General features: G+C 44.5%; 1 long non-coding RNA gene across 1 annotated transcript; it reads right to left on the bottom strand.

Moving 5' to 3' along the window:
• Positions 1 to 8179: 8179 nt before the first annotated feature.
• On the bottom strand, positions 8180 to 21073 carry LOC123379717. The gene is made up of 2 exons (XR_006584593.1): positions 19027 to 21073; positions 8180 to 8484 (listed from the first exon to the last, which is right to left on the bottom strand). It is a non-coding gene; the product is annotated as an uncharacterized LOC123379717 (long non-coding RNA).
• Positions 21074 to 21853: the final 780 nt, after the last annotated feature.

Genomic DNA, 21853 nt, shown 5'->3' with positions numbered 1-21853 from the left:
CCTTGATGTGTGTAACAGCTCTAACTGCCACCCAGGGGGAAAAACACACGTCAGAATCTTGCTGAGATAGGCAGACTTACCACACACACTCACAAACCCAAGTCTCCGGCTGCATTCACCAGCCACACCCACGTGCCTTCTGAAGATCTATGGCCCAAGAGCACAGTCAGGTGTGGCTGTGGTAACTTTTCTCCCTGCAACCCAGCGTGTTAGAGCAGGTGTGAGAAAGCCAGGTGTTTGTTGCTGCTGCTGCTTTTGACTGTTTTGTGGCCACTCATTGGCCTCAGGATATGTTCTTTAGCAGGATTCTGTATCACACCTCCCGACCCCGTCTCCTCACTTCATACTTTAGATACTCTAAATAATTAAGGTTTCCGTTCTTTCCCCATTGAACCTTTGAGTCCATGAGGACTCAACTTCGATATTGTCTCCGGAAAGCTCCCTTCACCGCCATGCCCCTCCGCAAGACTGAGTAGGAACCCATGCTACAGTGTTCCCACTGCAGCATCCGGGCAGACCACAGCCTCCACACACCCATGGCAATTGCATGGTCATGGGGCCCTCCCACTACACTCCTTGAGGGCAGGGACTATGCCCTTAGCTTTACCTTCAGATCCAGCACAGTGCCTAGAATACAATGGGTGCTCTGTACCTAAACTACAAGGCATGAACACAGGGTCTTGGATGAAGAATTTCTGTGTCATGGATCCACAGAAACTGAAAAGGAGCAGTAGGGGGCCAACCGAAAGGGCATTTAAAGCCATGAAGCATCGTTACTCTCAGCCCCCAGGCCATGCATGAAAAGGCACATGTCCTACAGGAGATAACTGCAGGCATGTTATGCTGAACTCTGGCAATCCCAGAACAAATCATAAACTGAAGTGTCATAGTTGGAGGGGTTGTAGAGATTTGAGAAGACACAGGTGCATGAACTGTCCTCGGTCCCCAATTTTTTTTTTTAGCAAATGATAGGAAGTAGTCCCCAGGTCTCTGGATCCGTTGTCCCATGTTTTCACTACGTGTTGTGATAAAGACCTTGGATAAGCCCAATGATGAAAAGGTGGGGCAGAATAATAATAGCAAGAGGGTCTCCTGACAACAGTGCCAGCTGTGGCCACCACAGACGTGCACTGATCAGATCTCCCTTCAGAAGATACCTTGTCAGCAGCTGCAAGGGGTACAGTGAGCTGACAGCTTACAGCTGTCAGCAACTCTAGGCTTCACCTACATTTTGAGTCTCATCCCTGGAAGCCCCCAGCCAATGACACAGCACAGCAGGGGGCCCGGGACACGGTCAACTCTGTCTCACGTGGGAACTCCCAACTGGGTTGCCTGATGGTCAGATCTCTATCGTCGTCTGAAACTTTCCCGGCCCAGTCCTGCTTCTTCCCCTTTTTATCTTTTACAGGCATCCCACCCACTAAATCACTTCTACTCCTAACTTCATCTTACCATCTGCTTCATGGAGGACCCGATATGTTGGCCAGAGCCAGGTGGAATATCCACAGGTAAGAGTGGGAACCACAGAGGAGATGGAGTCCCTGTAGCTGTTGAGAACACCAGACCTGAGGTCCAATAAGCAATCTCTCACAAGACCACACAGCAGGCTTCCTTGGAGAACACAGGAACTGGTAGGTGCATCTTCCATGCTGTTAAGGATCAGGTGTTGTTTTAAAAAAAAAAAAAAATCTAAGTGCCCAGAGGCTGTGTATGATGTGACCTTGATTTTCTTGCTTGATACCCTTTCTTTGCATGTGAGGGGAATTTGGATAAAGAAGGGGAAATCGGGGATTCTAAAAAGGAAAACCTCATTCATAGTGTAAGGCAAGCTCCCTCAGCTCCAAACTTCGTACTATACCCAGGCTCACAAAACTATATCCTTGGTGCCCAGAGAACATTCCCAGTATGTTAAGAAAAAAAAAAAAAAAAAAAAAAAACACCAGCCCCTGCATCTCAAACATAACCTTCACCCTTGTATCCTTTTCTAGCTCATTGTCAGTATGAGAGCTCTGTCCCTTTTGGTGAAATGGCCTCAAAAAGACTAGGAGAATGAAAGGATTTGGTTCTCCTATAATTTCAAGTCTTCTCAAATATACATCTTCTGATATCCTAGAGCCCTTTGGTCTAAAAGCCTGAGGTGAGGTGGGGAGAAAGAAAATAAAATGAGGAGGTTTATCTTGTATGGTCACACCCAAATATTTCTACAGTCTCTCCACTAGCTGTCCAACTTTGATGTCTGTGACACAAGAGGGATGCCAGGTGTACCTCAAACATATTTTCCCAGCAACACCTACCTCACAGGCCTGCATGCCTTCAAGATTCTGAAGAAAGAGGGAGAGAAAGATCCACCTCCAGTTGAGAATTTGCTCGGGTTGGAGTAATCCATCTCACTGAAAGGAGCTGCCCTTTGGTTGTTAATTTAAAAAGTAACCACACAAACCAGCTATACTTTGTACTTTATAGATTTTCTTAGCCCACCATTCAATATTGCAAAATAGTGTTGATGCAGTTTTAGCCAGCCCAAATCCCAGCTACATGCCCGTCTTCAAACGTGTCCCTACCAGCCCTCATACTATCCATTCATTGCATCTTTTTTTTTTAATTTTAGAGAAAGAGGGAGAGCAGGGGAAGGGCAGAGGGAGGGCCAGAGAGAGAGAGAGAGAGAGAGAGAGAGAGAGAGAGAGAGACTCTTACACAGGCTCCACACTCAGTGCAGAGCTCTATCCCACAGCCCTGGGATCATGACCTGAGCCAAAATCGAGAGTCAATGCTCAACCAGCTGAGCCACCCAGGTGCCCCCATTCATTGCATCTTTAAACGATCAACCTAAGTATACCTTTAAAATGCAGCCTTCCAACACCACCATCATTCATTGTTCCATCTAGCTCTCAAAGACACATTTCTCGGTCAGAGTCAACCTAGGGACACGGAGTGGACAATATAGTAACTATATTTTAGCTCTTACTGTCAAAGACAGTTGAGAATTAGGTCCATTTGCTTTGCCTCCAGGCTCTTATCAAACCCTGGGAATCGAAGGGCAATGGTTTCATCTACCATCTTTAATCAGGGCCACATATAAGCCTTCCCAACAGAGCAGAATTTATGTTTAAAAAGAATTCAAAAGATACTGAGTGAATAAAAGAGGTCATTTCATTAATTATGTGGTGAGTAATGGACATTTCTGCACATAAATGGCATTGCCATTGGCTGTGCTGCTTATAGAAATCCAGCCTGCACAGAAATGCTCACTTAGGAGTGTAATCGCATCCGGAACACATTATCAGGAGATAAGTATACAATGGGGCAGAAGTTACAGAGCATCTCTCAGTTTGATAAATTAAGTTGGCTTTCTGAAGTCATCTGGGAACGTGCTAAAAAACTGGGAAAAGGAACATCCTTCTCTGAGCAACTATGATCCACTCTCGGGGCGTTTCCTGGGAATTCACAGCCAGCAAGTCCACTCACTGACCCAATTGTGCATGTCAAGCCATTAACCCAGAATTGAACACTCATTTCTAGGGAATCTATTATGCTTGAATCATTGTCACTGTAATAAGGATAAAAGAAGAGGGCATAAGGATTTCTTCTGAAAGAAGCCTTTTTGCCTAGTTCTAGAGAGTTGTTTGCTGGGCATCAGCCTGGAATAATTCTTCTAGGCTTCATGACTCTTCTCAAAAGAGGTTAATGATTCGTTACCAACTGCATTGGAAAAAAAATAGTACCTCATGAGTGCTACTATGGCAATTGATAAAACTGAATTGAAATCCCAGGTGGATCATTTACTGCATGTACATCTATGGGAGAGTTGTTTAACCTCTTGAAGACTCCGTTTTCTCACCTGTAAAATGAAGGTTATACTATCTGCCATCCAGATGGTTGCAAGAATTGAATGAAATTCAGCACAGCAGTGGTGTTAGGAGTTGCTCTTTGGCATCCGACTCCTTGTGTTCAGAATGGCTTCTTACCAGCGAGGTGCCTTTGGACAAGTTAACTACCCTCTCTGTTCTTCAGTTTCCTCATAATAATAACTGCTACTTTTGGTGTTGTTATGAGAATGAAATGAGCTCTTTACACAGATAAAGAGCTGAGAGCAATGCCTGGCACAGAGTAACCACTCAAAAATTGTTCATTATTGCTATTGTTGTGTGTAAAGAACCAAATGAGGTGCGTGCGCTGCACATTCTAGATGCTCAATAAACACGACTTCTCTTTCTGTCCACTATTTTTTTGGCCAGGTCCAGGGGAAGCTTTAGGTAACATGACTCAGTACTTGTTATTCTCTAGTTCTTCTCCATAAATCAGGGGTATAGCAAAAGACTGTCCCCTTATCTCCATGGACACAGACCACTTTGCCTCATTTTCCACTGGAAAACTTGCACAGGTGGTTGACCCCTAGCCCAACAAAAGTGACCTCTAAAGCCCCCCTGACAAAAAATACAGATCCCTCTGACCCACTTGGCCCTAACCAAAAAAATACACTCCCCTCATCTTGCCAACCCATGTGCTTCAAATACCCATGATTCCATAATCCAGAAAGTACTTGCAAAACACCTGCCATATATAAAGCAATAAGGACTCAGAAGAAGCAGTCATGACCCCTGCCTCCAGAACTTGGTGACCAGTAGAGACACAAAAGGCAGAGGGGGATAATTGCCAGGAGAGAGAAACAAAGCAGATCAAAAAAGACTTCAGGAAGGAAGTGGCATTGAGACTTTATCTTAACCAATATGTAGTATTTTAAAAATTTTATTTATCCTTGAGAGAGAAAGAGAGCAGGGGAGGAACAGAGAGAGGGAAAGAGAGAGAATCCCAAGCAGACTCCACACTGTCAGCACAGAGCCCAACACGGGGCTCAAACTCACAAACATGAGATCATGACCTGAGCCAAAATCAAGAGTCGGGCCCTTAACCAGCTGAGCCACCCAGGTGCCCCAATAAATAGCATTTTTAATGGCGTCCATGTACGTGGGGAATTCCAAATGGAAGAAAGAGTGGGAGTAAAGGTTTAGTCAGTAGAAAGCATGGAACATAGGAAAGGTATGTCAGCTCCTCAGGCAGGAGCTTAAGATAAATAATAAGACAATGTTGGAGATAAGAATTTTTAAAGATGTTTAGGACAGAGCTGAGAGCATCAGGAGATCTGTAAAGTAGGGAGCCAGTGGAAGTTTCTGAAAGGCAAGGAAGTGGCATGGTTAAAGCTGGTTCTTGGATGGGAAATCTAACACCGCAGAGGATGAATTTGAGAGGAGAGAGGAGTTAGGGGATCACCATAATAGCACAGGTGAGGAAATTGAAACTTGGTGCCGGTAAGAGGGCAGAATGAGAAAGATACGGGGTGTGGTGTCCACAGGTCTTGACCATTGATTGGATTTGGAGGTGAAAAGAGAAAGACACCAAGGATGAGCCTCAGACCTTGAACGTATCTGCCGTAGCTGCCAGTGGAACAAAGGACAATGGCCTCGCCTGAAGTAGGGAAAAAGAAGATTCTGCCTCTGGCATGAAACGACTTGGGTTCATCCTTCTGAGAGTTAGCTTTGCCCATTCTAGTCCTTTCCTGAAGCTGCAAACAGTGGGCCTTACTTTCTCAGTTCTTTATTTACAGGAGGAGTCCTCATGAAAATCACAGGGCTCTGGGATATTGGAGAAGAAAGCAGAGGCAAAAGCAGAGGCAAGATGGGAATAAATCTTCTCTTCCGTCCTCAGGTTTGTGTGACGAGGTAGTCGTTTGCTCACGGAGAAAACGAAAGGACGACAGGAGGAACTGCCCCCAGTAGAATGTACATTCCATGAGAGCAGGGATTTTTTTTTTTTCCTGTTTTGTTCAGCGATGTATCTCTGTGCCTAGAGCAGTTCCTGGCAATAGTGGGAGCTCAGCCATGTTTGCCGAATGAACGAATGATCCCTGCTTCTTTTCCTGTTTTTCTTTTCTTTTTTTTTTTCTTTTCGAGAGAGAGAGGGCGCAAGTGAACGAGGGGTAGAGAGAAGTAACCCCTTGAAAGGCAGAGAGGAGAGAGAGAGAGAGAGAGAGAGAGAGAAAGAGAGAGAAGTGGGGCTCACCCAACTCGGGGCTCAAACTCACTAACGGCAAGATCATGACCTGAGCCGAACTCCAATGCTTAGCCAACTGAACCACACAGATGCCCCGAATGATCCCTGTTTCTAGACGTATGAAGAAATAAATAGAAGGCCCTTCACAGCTAACTCTGGATCTCCCTCCCAACCCCAGTCATGTAGTCTTTTCGTTCTTTTAATGTTTTTCATCTTTGTCCAAGAAGTACCTAGAAATAATTCCCAAAGAGCCCTGCTTTACATTCTCACAGTCTTGCAAAGCTCTCAGGAATTGACAATTGCGGGCAGTATAACCAAGGAATGGCAGCTCTCTGATGAGCAGGAAGCTGGATATTTATGATGTCAAGCAAATAAGGCCTGTCACTGGGGAGGGAGGCTGGATTTGGAAGGATACGAGTGTGTGACTTATTGTCTTGATTTTATTTTCCACTTGTAGGCTCTTTTCATTATTTTCATCTTTTCCTTTTTAGAATGTGACGGGTGGAGGGGCGCCTGGGTGGCTCAGTCGATTGAGCATCTGACTCTTGATTTCAGCTCAGGTCATGATCTTGTGCTTCCTGGGTTTGAGCCCCATGCCGCGTTCTGTGCTGACAGCTCAGAGCCTGGAGCCTGCTTCAGATTCTGTCTCTCTCTCTCTCTCTCTCTCTCTCTCTCTGTCTGCCCCTCCCCTGCTTGTGCTCTCTCCCTCTCTCACTGTGAAAAATAAATTAATTAATAAACGTGAGAATATGACTAGGTAGAAATTTGCCATTTGGAAACTAGAATACCATCCAGAATAATGTGTCTCTTTTGATGCTATGAGAGGACACCTTACAACCAGTTTGGGGAAATCTGAGGTGTGGATTCTTCTATAGATTCTCAAAAAGCATCACAAGGTCTAAGAGTTGGTGTGAGAAAGTGGAATCAAGGTAAAATATTTTTAAATGGATAAAGATTGCGAAGTGAAAGGATGTTATTCAAAAGAGTAGTTTATGAGTCAGGTTGGTCTGACATCAGAAGTCCTTAGCATCAGGCCCACCCATCCGGACTCATTATGTTAAATCACGTCTTATCTTCCTTTTCTGCTTCCTGAGACTTAATCATTGTTTCCTCAGTGAGTATCATCAGCTCCCTAAAACTTTGTAAGATAAAAGATTTTCTTTTTTGGGAGCTGCCACTCAGGGACTGAAACTGACTTCTGAACCTACAGTTTTAAACCGTATCATGCCTGACATGAGCCACTCATCCAACTCTGTTCAGATTATACTCTAGGGTCATGTATTATGTGCCTATTGCATGCAAAGCACAGTAGGAATACAGATACAGAGAAGAATAAGACTTTGTTTCTGCCCCGAAGGTAACCACAATTCCTGTGTAGAGAAACACATACAACCACCTCTTCCATGACAGACTGACAGGGAGCCACTGAAGGTTTTACATCAGTAAGTTTCATGAACACCCAGGGTCAGCCTTTTTCAATGTGTCCTACTTTATCTGTGTCAGGACCAACCTCATCACTTCGAAGGAAGTGCAAAAGGAAAATAAAGTCATTTTGTTCATTTTCCAAATATTTACTGGAGAGTCCATTCTGAGGAATTATATGGACACCTACTTCTAGTTAAATCCTAAAGAAGAAAGCAATCAGAGAGAGCTAGAGCTAAAGGTGGGGAAAATAATCAAATTCGGGACAGGGGGAGTTAACCTGGCTGAGGAAACTGGGAAGAAGAGAGGGAAATGGGGGTGGGGGGGGTGGGGAAAGGAAGGGAGACACTTGTGGAATCTAGGAGAAAAAGAGACAAGAAAATCTCACTTAAAGGGATGAAAACATCGAGACACATCAAGATGTATGTGATAGGGCCATGTCTGGCTTCTCCCCAGGACTTAGGACAGTGCCTTACATGTGGAATTGAGTGAATATTTGTGGATAAGGGTACTATGAAACAATTAATCAAGTGTATTACTTTATAATCCTTACACTTGTGGCTTATGCTTATTCTCTTTGGAAAGCAAAGGTTAAACTCTCTCTACCATCTCTGTTTCATTTCCCAGATCATCTTAACACATACGAGATCGCAACATCATAATGTATCATTAAGGTGCTTTCCCATAGCAAATAAGCCACATCGTAGGCTACTGCAAGTGTTTGATTTTAATACTGTAAATATACAAAGGAAAGCAAGAAAGTATCTCAGCACTGCAGAGTAAAACACCATGAGGGACCCAAAAGTAAATCAGTAAAGGTTCCTTGCTGGTTTGGAGTTCAAAAGAAATCCTGGTGGCCTGCTCAGTCTTCTCTCCCTCAGAAGTAGGTAAGTCTGGTTCTCCCTCTGGTAGACTCTGCCATTTGTAGGAACAAGCTTCTCTCTCCTCCTCTGTGTTTCCCCTGCTTCTCTTGTTCCATGCCTCCTGCCTGCCCTTCTGTCTAGCATCAGATTTCTGCATGGGAGAGAACATGAATGGGTTAGTACCTACCCAACGAAGACTGCCCCCACTAGAGAGAATTCTTGCACCTGGGATCTCAAAGGTGCTCACTCAGAGGATCCCATTGGCCAGGGTACCCATGTGGCAGTGTGTGCCAGGGGACTTCCCTGAGGCTGCCTAAAGGGCTCGAAATGTGGCACGCGCTTGGGATTTCATGGATTTTTATGACGTTTGTATGAATGTAGGCAAACAAGGATCACAAAACTATCTAGAATTAGCGGAACATTGAAAACATCATATAACCAATTCTGAACTCATGAAATTCCAACCTGCCGCCACCTACCCACTCCCAGCAAACCTGCTGTTCCCACAGACTTCTTCATCTCAGCTGAAGACCACTCCACCCTTCTATTTATTTGGTCCATGAAATTGGGTTCATCCTTCATTACTTTCTTTCTCTTACATCCCACATCTGATCTGACTGGAAACCCCATTGACTCCACTTTTAAAATGTATCCAGAAACTTAGAACTTCTCACCATTATCTGCACTGTCATCACCATGGTCCAAATCACTATCAGTCTAGATTTACTGCTGTAGGCTTTTTTTTCAAGTTTATTTATTTGTTTTCTGAGGAGGGGTGTAGGGAGCAGAGAGAGTGAGAATCCCAAGCAGGCTCCGCACTGTCACCATGGAGCCTGGTGCAGGACTCAAACTCATGAACCGGGAGATCGTGACCCGAGCCCAAATCAAAATTTGAATGCTTAACCCGCTAAGCCACCCAGGCACCCCAATTGCTGTAGGCCTCTAACTGGTCTCTATGCCTCCCGCCTTGCTTCCCGCCTGCACTCACCCCTCCACCAGCCTAGTCTCAACACAGCAGTCAAATTGATCCTTTCAAATATCGATCAGATCAATCATGTCACTTTTCAGTTCAAAACTCCTCAGTAGGTCCTCATGTCTCTTAGAAGAAAGCCCAAGTCCTTACAAGAGCCCACAGTGTTGACATGATTAGGCCTTCCCACCTCCTCTCCATCACTCTCACTCTTGCTCACTCTGTGCCAGCCATGCTGGTCTCTTTGATGTTTCTGGAACATACTGAACATGCTCTCATTTCTGGTCTTTGCACTGGCTTGTCCCTCATTTTGGAACTCTCTTTCCCCCAGAAATCCACAGGACTAACTGCCTCAGCAACCCTGGGTCTCTGTTCAGATGTCAACTTCTTATACTAACAAATCACCTCACTTAAACCCCCACCCAGCATTCTCAAACCCCACACCTTCCCCATGTGGCATGTATTGCCATATAATTTTCTCATTATGATTTGGGGGTGGGGGTTCTGTAGGGTTTTTTGGTTTGGATTTATTTTTCTTGTTGGTCTCTCTCCCCCTAGTAGAATGAAAGCTCCATAAGGAAACCTAGACCCATCTCTGAAACTTCTAGATGCTCCCTAAATATTTGTTGGCGGATACCTGATTCACCAGACAACTGAGGCAGCACCCTGAGCTTATGAATTTAGAAGAGATCAAATATTGTGAAAACTCAAGTGTGGCTTGGGGTTTGGTGTGATGGGTTGAAAAAATATATATGATTTTCAAAGGAAACTTCTTTTTTTCCCCCTACTATCTAACTTCGAATCACCAATCTGAACTGATGGCAATTATACACAGATACTGATGTGCTAGTTCCCATAAATAAGCGCAAGCTAGTGAGTCAGTCCATCACTCACAGATCACTGTAACGTAGGCAGAATGAGAAGGTAAGTTTCTCATTCTCAAGGACCTTATATGTAGCATGCATGAATAATTATTCCACTATACTCACATGCAAGAAATATCACATTGTTGGATTTATTTGTTTGTTTTTCCTGTATCTAAATCAAATTAAATCTGCTCCACTCCCTCTAAAACAAGCTTAGGCTGAGGTCTTCTGCTATGTGCCCCAAGGTCACCACTTTTAGTGTTTGGCCACCCTGGCTTCCACTTGTCCCTGTCAGTGGCCCTATTAATCCCAGGGGTGCTGTGATGGAGGTCCCTGACACTCTTGGAATAGTCTACCACTAAACCATCCTTCCTAAATTTAGAGGAAGCTCACCTTTCAAAAGGTTACCTCGTCTTAAAAATAATGTCAACCTCTAGTCCCTCTTTCTTGATGATCCTGAACCCAAGAGATTTGTTACTTCAGCATGGCAGATGGAGTGTAGATGTGGAGTTCTACAAGGCACCAAGAATCAGATCTTAATTCGTCTCTTTACCTGATGTAATACATCCGATAAGACAAAATAGCTTCAGAATGATTACAACAAAAGAAATTGTATCATAGAGTTTCTAAATTGAATGCATAAATTCTCAGACAGTGTAAAACAAAGATTGATCCAATGGGCTAGAATTTCTCAAAGGAATGTTGCTGGAAGAAGTACATTTTGAATGAGTCCTGGAACTGGGGGAGAGAGACTGAAACATTCCAATAAAGGCAGGCGATTTTGTCTTTGTATGCAATAGGGGAAGGAGGGGGAGGACACCAAGTCGGGAAACAGTGAGTCACAACCTGGGCAGAAGGGTTAGAGGATCAGGATGTAGGATACCGCAGTCGTCAGGGGGATTCTTTACCATGGCAGAATGGCAAGTCTTATGGTGTGGTACGGCAAGATAGCTGGAAATGTGAGCACATCAAGTATGACTCAAGACCAGTTTAGATTCTGGGAAGAGTCAGAGGGGAATGCAAATGCACTCCCGAATCATTAGTGAAAGATGACCCACAAAAAAGGAAGAGACCAAATACTGCAGGGAAGAATCCCAAGTGTGGTATTGGGTATGTGCTCCACTCCCACTGAAGCATAAATTGGCTACTGAATTGCATTTCCCAGAGCTACTTCAGTGACTGGGCTCATCCGATTTCTCCTTTGGGTGGTAAAAACAAAAAATTGAAACCACAGAAACTCACTAATGTGGGGAAACCTGGGGTCATTTGTACTTCTTTTCTGGGATGGTGCTAAACTTTGTAACATTTCTCCATCCCTCAGGAACTCAAAGCCCTTGCAAAGACCCAGAGCGTTACAATCACAGGCGGCATGCTTCCTGCAAAAGGAAGTGCTTGTAACAAACGACAGGAATGCTTTCCCCTTCAGTGTAGTTTCTAAGTAGTATCACTACTGCTTCAAATTTGTAGTATGTCCTTCATACTAGCTAGATACAGGTGCTCAGGCATCCTGTATTATTCCTAAGTTTTGTCCAATCTTTATCCTTTGAGGTGGATGATTGCGTGAAACGGCTAAAAGTGTTTTGTGACTTTAGTCACAGCTCTAGTGACTAAGGTATGTGATTAGACTGGGTACAATGCCATATTTATGACAGTAAATAGATTGCTTTTCTCCTGCCTTTCCTTTTGGAGACTCTTTACAGAGAGCTGTTGATTTCTTACTTCTTCAGCTGCTACAGGGGGCACTGGATTCTTCCCGTGGTCCCTGACACCAGTAAGCTTGCATTTTAAGGCAGTATGTACTCAAGCGAATCATGTTTAATACCCGCAAAAGTGAAATACCATGATGTGTGAGAAGAGGGCAAGCCATCCTGGTTTGAAGAGCAGGGAAAGGCTTCATAGGAAAAGGAGCGGTTTTGCCAGCAGTTAGGGGATGAATGGCATCAATAAGCAAAGAAAGGAACGAAAGGAACATTCCAAACTGAGTAAGAACAACAAAGTCACAGCCATGTGAAAGTGCAGGGTGAGTTCAAGCAACAGCAAACAGTTCTGTGGTTGCAGCAACGGGCACTTGGGAGACGGCGGTAGAAGATGAAACCCGACGATGGGGGGCCATAAATATCAGACATGGGGTTGCAGCAGGGACCCAGAAGAGCACGCCCAGTCATGTTCTGCACAATGACGGCCTCGTTGGAATAAATGGGTACCTTCCTGACATGAGTACGTTGAAGGATGGCACTCCCTGGGATGCCCAAGTTCCAGGGTCGCTGAAACACAAATCAGTCCCCCTCACTTGACTAATCACATCTGATATGATTGTGTTTCGGCAGAGAAAAAGTAAACACCAATTAGGTAAGAAATCAGGCTTCAGAGCACAAAATGAGTCATCGGCAGACCCACAACGGCGGAGACTTGTTCCTGCTGGGTGGCCTCATCTGAGGTTTCGGGGTATAAAGATAAACTCTGCCAGGAAGACCCCTTAAAAAAATCTGTTTCTGCCTCAGGGGATTTACAAAGGTCTCTCCCAGGGTCAAGAGTCCCAGGGGATGAGGTGGCAGGGGTGGTTTGGGAAAAGCCCAGCATGGTAAAGTGCTGAGGTACAAGGCAGAGAAATTGAGAAGCTGAGTCTATTCTCCAGCACCAAGAAGAGATGGAAGTGATGAGGGTATTGGAGGGAGACCGCAGCTGGCTCAGCCTGTGGGCACCCAAGACGCACACCAAGGGCTCAGGATAGAGCACCCCTTGCTGCACAATGCATTCTGAATGCCACAGCTCGTGGTCTAAGGCTACCAAAGCAATGCCCTGTCCTGGGCAGAAGTGGCCTCAGGACAGTGGCTCTCAAACTTGGGATACACCAGAATAATCTAGAAGTTTTATCAAAACACAAATTGCTTGGCCCCAACCCCAGAATTTCGGATTCAGTAGGTATAGGGTGGGCTGCAGAATTTGATTTTCTAAGGATTTTCCTATTTAGTGCTGATGTTCTGGTCCAAGAACCACTGACCTAGAATTTGATGGGCCAGAGAGCTCAAGTAAAGTTTTCAGCAGTTGAAGGCGAGCAGAACTGGAAAAGGTAGGATTTGATCATTTCTAGTTTGAACTACCTGAAGGGGTTTTATATGCTCAGAAGACTGAAGAATGTCAAAAGAGGCAACAAGTCAGTGACAATGCAATAGAAAGAGTGGAAGAAGGCAAGGCTAGCTTAAAGGATTTTGAGAAGGAATCTGGCCATTTGCCCAGAACAACCACCTGTTGGAGGAGGAAGGCACTGCATCACTGGCCACTCACTGATAATCTACAGCTCTCCTGTCACCTGGCTGCCTCTAGAATCATCTGGGAAGCTTTCCCAAAACTCCAGGCACTGGGTCCCACGCCCAGGCAAATTATATCAGGATCCCTGCTGGTGGGGCCCTGACCGTGGAAGTTTCTGAAAGCTCCCAAATGATTCTAACAGCAGGTAGGGCTAAGAGCCACTGTCTGAAAAAATCTGATCCAGTTGAAATAGGAAACAAAAATCTAATAGGGGATCGTTGAAATAAGGAGCCTATCTCCAGTTAACGTAAAACCTAAAGAGATTTCTACACTGACCAGTCCTCACTCTCTTGCTCTGTCCTTCCCAGTTCTTCAAATCCCGTTTACTGTTGATATTCCCAGTACCTGAGCAGTTTCTTCACTGTGCTCCCCCTACACTTTGCTAACTGTAGATCACCATTATGGTTTACAGCAGCCACATGGCCTAAAGCTGAAAGCACTGACCAAGGCGTTCTCCAACAGATTGTTTTCTTCCTGTCTCCCAGAAGCCTGACACCATGAGCAGGTTCAAAGGGTGCTTGTCTCCACAGAGCCCCAAGTCCATGAGTCATTTCTTTTCTGATCAAATCAAAATGTAGGTTTAAGAGTCATGAAATGCCCTGGTGAAAAGGAAGATTTATAGATGAGCTCGTCAAATATTTCCTAGGTAGATAATCTCAGTATAATGAAATCTAAGTGAAATTTCAACGAAATTCCAACATAAAACAGATTTTAAAAGAGGCACTAGGGGGGCACCTGGGTGGTTCAGTCGGTTGAGCATCTGACTCTTGATTTCAGCTCAGATCATGATCCCAGGGTCGTGGGGTTGAGCCCTGCATCCAGCTTCTTACTGAGCATGGAACCTGCTTAAGATTCCCTCTCTGTCTCTCTCTCTGTCCCTCTCCCCTGCTTGTGCTTTCTCCTCTCTCTCTCTCTCTCTCTCTCTCTCTCAAATAAAAAGAAAAAAAAAAGGCACTGTGGAACAGTGTGTATGCTATGTTGCTACTTGTGTTAATAAAAGAAAGGAGATGGGACAATGGTGGGAGGAGGGGGTAGTCTATCTCTGGACAACAGACCAGAGATTGTGACATTGGTTTCCTTTAAGGTAGAGAACTGGAGACAGGTTAGTAAAAAGACTAGTCACCACATACTGTTTTGTACCTCTTGAATTTTGAATCATGGGCATGCATCACCTATCCAATATTAATTTTTTTTTTTGCAATTAATTTTTTGTAGTAGAACTATTCTGATTGGAGCAGTCTGGGCTTCACCTTGCGCCCCCCCCCCCCCTTAGCCTACACCTCCACCCCTGGACAAAGAACCATTAGAATTTTTAATCCCATGAAGTTCCTCAGAGGATGCCTCATGGGATCTGGCTGGAGACCTGCTAAACTTTTTCAACCCTACATTTTTTCTTTTTTTTTTTTTTAAGTTTATTTACTTTTTAAAGTTTATTTACTTATTTAAGTAATCTCTGCACCCAACATGAGGCTCAAATTCTCGACTCCAAGATCAAGAGTTGCACGCTCTTTCAAGTGAGCCAGCCAGGCACCCGTCAACCCCACATTCCTTAACAGCCAGAATTGATGCCTAGAGAGGCCAAGTAACTTGCTCAAAGTCACACAGCTGCAAATTAACCTAAATCTCCTGATTCTTCCTTCAGTGTTTTGTTTTGTTTTTTATGCATCCTCAGACATTTAATCCCTTCTATGTAGCATCTCAGATACTTGCTGAGTTCCTACGACCATGCCAAAAAGATACAATTAATACAAGCACACACCAGGGGCACAGAAAGATTATTGACCGGACACCAAATAAATAAGCACAGCCCTCACTGTCACAGTATTGAAAATATAACAATAACCCTTACCATCTGTGAAAAATCACCTTATTAGCAACCACACAATATAAAGGATTATGTAGTTTATTTGGGTATTTTGTAGCATGAGTCACAAGACAAACATTTTGAAGATAAAAGCACCATATATAGAAAGCAACTCTGTAAGGTTTTTGTCGATGCTGACACAGCCCTAATGACCACTAGGTGGCAGTAGTGTCCCAACAACAATAAAGCAGTAGGTCTACAGAGCTCTTCGTGAAACAATTATTACACAACTGCCCCACCTGGTTACACAGTCTTGAGACCCAGAAAGAATTATTAGTGCAAATTCCAAACAATTCGTCATTGTCTTGATAAGCTATGCTCTCTATTGTAACAGCCAAGAATGCTTTCGCTGGTGTCAAAAAGTAGGCTGAAACCAGCAGCCCTTGGGCAGAATCTAGTCAGCAGCAATGTGTTTGCCTAGGTCAGTGTTTGTTTGGTTGTGCTGTTTTGTCTTCATCCACAATGACTTTAGGTGGAACAGGCTCTCTCCAGTTTTCCAGATGCCGCACCACTCTTTAATATCTTATTAAAGATATTCAAGTTTCCTCCATATTTCTGCATGGCCCCTGAAGGCATTTGAGATTGAGATCTCTGCTAAAATGTCTTTCTTAAATATGCAGTAACTCCACAATTGCAATCTAACTGGTCTACTCAACAATCTTGAGCTCTCTCACCTCCACCTATCTTTTCTTATATCACCCTTCTATCTGTAATGTTCTTTTCCGAGATGTGTCCTTTTAAAAAAAAAATTGTTAATGTTTACTTATTTTTGATGGAGAGAGATAGAGTGTGAGTGGGAGAGGGACAGAGAGCAGGTGATACAGATTCCCAGTCGGGTTCCAGGCTCTGAGCTGTCAGCACAGAGCCCCATGCGGGCTTGAACTCACAAACCGTGAGATCATGACCTGAGCCAAAGTCTGACACTTAAGCGCTTAACTGGCTGAGCTAGCCAGGCACCCCCAAACCTTCTCATTCTTGAAGGCCCAGATTAAATGTCACCTCCTCCTTTTTCAGTCATATCAGGCTTAAGTGCATTTTCTCTCCCTTCTGTCCTCCAATGGCCCACAGGGCCTATACTACTTGGTTGGTGCTTGTTTTCTGCTCCATAGATTTGTCTATCTTTCATAGGCCTCAGCTATTTGTAAATTCTCTGAGGAGTCGGCCTCTTCTTCATGTATGTAATGGTATTTTGTACAGTGCCCTCCCCAGCTTTTGATTTCTTCCAACTTAAAAATTATGCCAAAATCTCCTTAATGGGGAGGAACGAGAGGCAGAATGGTTTAGAAAAAAGTATTGTAGGGGTGCCTAGGTGGCTCAGTCAGTTGAGCATCTGACTTTGGCTCAAGTCATGATCTCACAGTCCATGAGTTCAAGCCCCATGTCTAGCTCTGTGCTGACAGCTCAGAGCCTGGAGCCTGCTTTAAATTCTGTATCTCCCTTCCTCTCTGCCCCTCCCCTGCTTGCTGTCTCTCAAAAATAAACATTTAAAAAAAAAGGATTATAAGTCCTTAAAAAAAAGAAAAAAGTATTCTATAGAATATCACTAAAAATATATAATTTTTGATACAAGTATATGAAAAATTAAAACTAAGATAAGACTCCATTGTCTCCCTGAGGTGCTAAGAGGATATATTTCAGGATTTAAGATAAGCTCTGGAATGAGACAGCCTGGATACATATCATCGCCTCACCCTTAACAAGCTGGGTGACTGAGCAAGTTATTTCGCCTACTAATAATAGGATAATCATAGCACCTATTTGAGAAGATTTTTTTTTTAATTTTAGTTTGAAATAACTTTAAAATTACAGAAAAGCTGAAAACTTTGTAGAGTATTTCTACACACCCTTCACTCGGCTTCTTCTGATGTTAACATCTTACATAAACATAGTCCAAAGATCAAAGCCAGGAATTGACATCAGTGTGATACTATTAACTACACCTACAGACCTTATTTGAATTCCATCTGTTTTGCCACCAATTTCTCTTTTCTGGCCCAGGATCTTATACTGCATTTAAGTGTCATGTCTTCTTCATCTCCTCCAGTCTGTGATACTTCTGGAAAGGCAGGCCAGTTGTTTACAAAATGTCCCTCATGTTTTCTCATGAGTTGATGGAGGTTATGCATTTTTGGCAAGGATACCCAGATGAGATGCTCTGCCCTCTTAGTGCATCATAGCTGGGGGTACATGATGTCTACATGTCTGACTATTGGTGAGGTTAACCTTGGTAACTTGGATTAGGTGGTGTCCGGGGGGCTTCTCCACCGTAAAGTGACTATTATTCCCTTTGTAATTAATAAATTTCTTGTGGGGAGATACTCTGAGGCTATGCAAGCACCCCGTTTCTCATCATACTCTCACCCACTAATTGGAGTGTCCATCACTGGGTCTCATCTGCAACAATTATTATTGCGGTGTTTGCCCAATGGCAATCTTCTATTTCTCTCATTCCTTCTGCATTTATTAAGCAGAATTTTACTGGAAGGAAAAACTGTTCCTCCTCCCTCCCCCCCCCCAAGTAAATAATGGTGGATGCAATGAAGTAAGACATTTACAACAATGCCTGGCACACAGTGAAAGCTCAGTGTGATCCATTTCTAATGTTATTATTGAGACAGTGTGAAAGTCCTCTGATGAATATGGCCATTTTCTGATTGGGAATGAGTACTTCTAAAATGTTTAAGGATATTCCAAAATAGTCTACTGTATTAGATTGCTACAGCTGCCATAACAAAATACCACAGACTGGGTGACTTACCTTTTCCACACTTCTGGAGGCTGGAGGTTTAAGATCAAGGAGTGAGCGGATCTGGTTTCTTCCCAGGCCTCTCTCCTTGGCTTGCAGACAGCCACCTTCTCCCTGCGTCCTTCCCTCTATGTGCTTCCCCCTGCTGTCTCCTCCTGTGTCCACATTTCCTCCTCTTATAAGAACACTGGTTGGATTGGATCACGACCCTCTTTAAAGGTCCTGCCTCCACATACAGTCACATTCTGAGGTATGGGAATACCTCTGAGGGAATTAAGGCTTCACTGTATAAATTTTGTGGGGAACACAATTGAACCTGTAATATTTACTTACTTATTTCAAAGAACAATTGTGAGGAAATAATTGTACGTGTGAGGGTGCTTTCAGAATTGGAAAGCACTGGAGCACCTGGGTGGCTCAATCGGTTAAGCGTTTGACTCATTGTTTCGGCTCAGGTCATGATCTCACAGTTCTTGAGTTTGAGCCCCACATCGGGCTCTGTGCTGACAGCATAGAGCCTGCTTTGGATTCTCTGTCTCCCTCTCTCTCTCTGCCCCTCCCTTGCTCATGCACTCACTCTCTCTGTCTCAAAAATAAACATTTTTTAAAAATAAAAAAAAAAAGAACCGGAAAGCACCGTACAAATGCAAAGCAATGGTGTAGAAGTCATCACAGAGCTGTAGCCATGCACACACCTCACCTACAGACTGCTTAACAATGTCACTAGCACTATTAATCTGACCGTCCCTTCATGGCTATCACAGAACTCTGGAAGGCAAACTTCAACCCAGCTGCTGTCTGCATTATCACACATTCTCGTTGATTGGCACCCGCCATTAGTGTGTTTCGGCTTTTTGTCTTCCTGAGGCTCCGGGCTCCTAGCAGCTCACTGCAGGCTGTGCCAGCTACCTCGACAGAGGCCCAAGGCTTGCCCTTACCTCAGAGAGGAAGCCTGCCTGTGAGGCCTGCCAGCACAGCGCCTGGTGGCTCCATCCACCAGCTGCGTAGCCTCGGGCTAGGCCGCTCAGCGCAGCACTTTGTCTCAATTCCACAGCTGAAAAAAAGGGATAACAACCCTCACAAGCAGGCAATGAGGATGAATGAGTTAATCTTTGTAGAGCATTTGGATAACACAAAATGGACAAATTCCCATTCATGTCTTTTGAGAACCCGCATCAGACTAAACACCTGCCAGGAAGCTAATCCTTTTATATAATGTTTTCTTGAAGGAGGCAATTTGCAGATTTCAATAAATCTTAGCCTCCCAGAAGTGGGAAAAGGGCACACACTTTACTCTATCTGCGTAGGTGACAAAAGGGAGAATGATCCCTTCCCGCTGAAGGTTTTGCTTATCAGAGGCTACCAGAGGCCAGGCAGGAGCTGTGACCCTCGGTCTGCCTTGCCTGTCCCGGATAAGGGAAAAGACCCAGAGACTCTCCCCCTGGGCTGCTGGATATTTCTTCAGCCTCTGACATCCTCGCCGTCCACAGCCTCCACGCTGAGTGTGTGGGAGGACAGAATGGATAAAGTTTAACTGCTTCCGCCACCAGCTTGCCAAGCTCACCACCATTCTGCCAAGATAACAGCAGCCATTCCTTGCCTAACCATCATGCTTGGAAGCTATTCAGAGTCATGGGTGCTTTGACAGCCAAAGGAGAGAAGTCTTTCTTACGAGCTGCTTGGCCACTTCCAGCACATCCCAAGGGAACTTCTCTGTAGGAACTGTCTTTGTTTACTATACTGCATCCCCTTTTTTGAAAAAATTAATCCCTCTACCTGTGACTTACTGCCAGTGAGTACCCACCTGGTTTTGTTGGAAATCTTACTGTAGCATTTCCTTGCTTCACTGGCAGGTCATTACCACTTCCTGTTCAGCAGCAGCCTTCTAGAATTTCTCCCTAAGTCATCCTGCATACTCCCAGTCTAGCCTTCCCTGTTCCTCTCCTCCTGGTCAAATCCTAAAATTGAAACAAAATCTCTCTATTCCCATATGCTCTGTGAAGTTCCATGTGGCTGTTGTGGCTTTTGACCACGCAGAGACAGTGTGTGCACGTGAGACAGGCTAATGAGGGAAAGGAGATCAACAGGGGCTGACAGAATAGCATGTACAAAATCGTGAAGTGAGCATGCGGCCTATTTGGAGAACTACATATAATTCTGTCAAACTGGGACCTAAGCAGCAGGCAGGAAAGCTGGTGAGGGTACACGGAGCAAGGTCACAAAGAGCCTCGGGTCCCACGTGAAGCTTGGGCTTTATCAAGAGACAGTGGGAATCATTGAAGGGTTTTATGGAGGGTAACGTCGCAAACAGATTTACAAGTTAGAAAGATTTCTCTGGAGTGCCTGGGTGATTCAGTCGGTTAAGCATCTGATTCCGGCTTGGATCATGGTCTCAACAGTTCCTGGGCTGGAGCCCCACATCGGGTTCTGCGCTGGCTGTGCAGAGCTTGCTTGGGATTCTTTCTTTCCCTCTCTCTCTGCCCCCCCCCCCCCACTTGTACTCTCTCTCAAAAGTAAATAAATAAGAAGATTTCTCTGGCACAGGAGTGGAGAATGCATGGGAGAAAACAGCTACAAGCGGGGAGACCATCCAAGAGACTGTTGCAACAATCCAGAGTTGACAGCCGTGAGGGAGGAGACGTGATGGTAACGTAGGTGATGTTCTTCAAAGTGCTGTACTTGGACCAGTGCCACTGTCTGGATGAGAGTCAGTCTTCCACCTGTTTTTAGCGATCCACTATGAGATAAGAACTTTTGCTAGAAAGTAAACCCAAGGCAGTTCTTCCTTCATCAAGAAAGCCTTGCTTTAAAGGGAAACAAGTGTGTTTGGTGAGGTAGTTGTTTTACGTTTTCCATTCTGGCTCAAGTGCCTTATCTTTGTGGACCTGAAACCAGCAGTTTACAGACCAGTACCATGAGTGGCACTAATTAAAAGTCCATTCTGATCTGATGATGATTTGGATCCAAGTGAAAAAGTTCAGTCATGGTGGGCTAGGAAAAGGAAGAAGACAATATATGCTCGTAAGAAAAACCAGTAACCCAAGGTGCTGAAGAGCTAAGACACTGAAAGAGTGATGCAGGAACTAAGTCTTTGAGGGCTCAAATCCAGAAGCTGGATCCAAGAATGGAATTACAGGCTTTTGAGTAAAGGAGAATGGAGTTCAAATCCTAACTCTATGAGTATATACTGACGCTAGTTAGCTGATCTCTCTGAGCCTCATTTCCCTGTCTGTAGAACGGAGGAAATGATACCTGCCTCACAAGAACACGCTACCATGATACAGCATGTGACAGGTGTTTGTGAACATGCCCAAGATCTGGCACATGATAAGCACTTATGAAAATGTATGAAACACCAGAAAAACTAAGCAGAAAGGTAATGAGGAGACTGTTTACAAAAAAAAAAAAAAAAGTAAATCCATGCAGAGATCTGCCCCAGCAGAGCTGCAAAGTCCTCTTTTCTACCTCCATTCCTTCCCCAGAATTTTCTTCCTACTTCCAGCTCCAGTCTGATGTTCTGTGGCCCAGCCTTTGAGTCATCCTAAGTGTCCATCTCCAACCTTTAGTCTTGTCTGATAACAGGGCGTTGCTTTGGTGCCATTTTGGCCCTATTTCAACCCCGTTCATGTTGTAGGTACCTACCCAGCACCCCAGGTCCCTCTATTGGACCACCTGGGCTGCTCTTACTAATGCCCTACCACGGAGATTCCCAGACTCGTAGCCCTATAGCGGTTGCCCTGACACCTACCTGCAGATAGATGCCCT

Source organism: Felis catus, chromosome C1 (genome assembly GCF_018350175.1).
Source record: "Felis catus isolate Fca126 chromosome C1, F.catus_Fca126_mat1.0, whole genome shotgun sequence".
Lineage (NCBI taxonomy): Eukaryota > Metazoa > Chordata > Mammalia > Carnivora > Felidae > Felis > Felis catus.
Note: the sequence above shows the minus strand (reverse complement) of the source record. Positions and strands in the feature narration are given on the sequence as shown.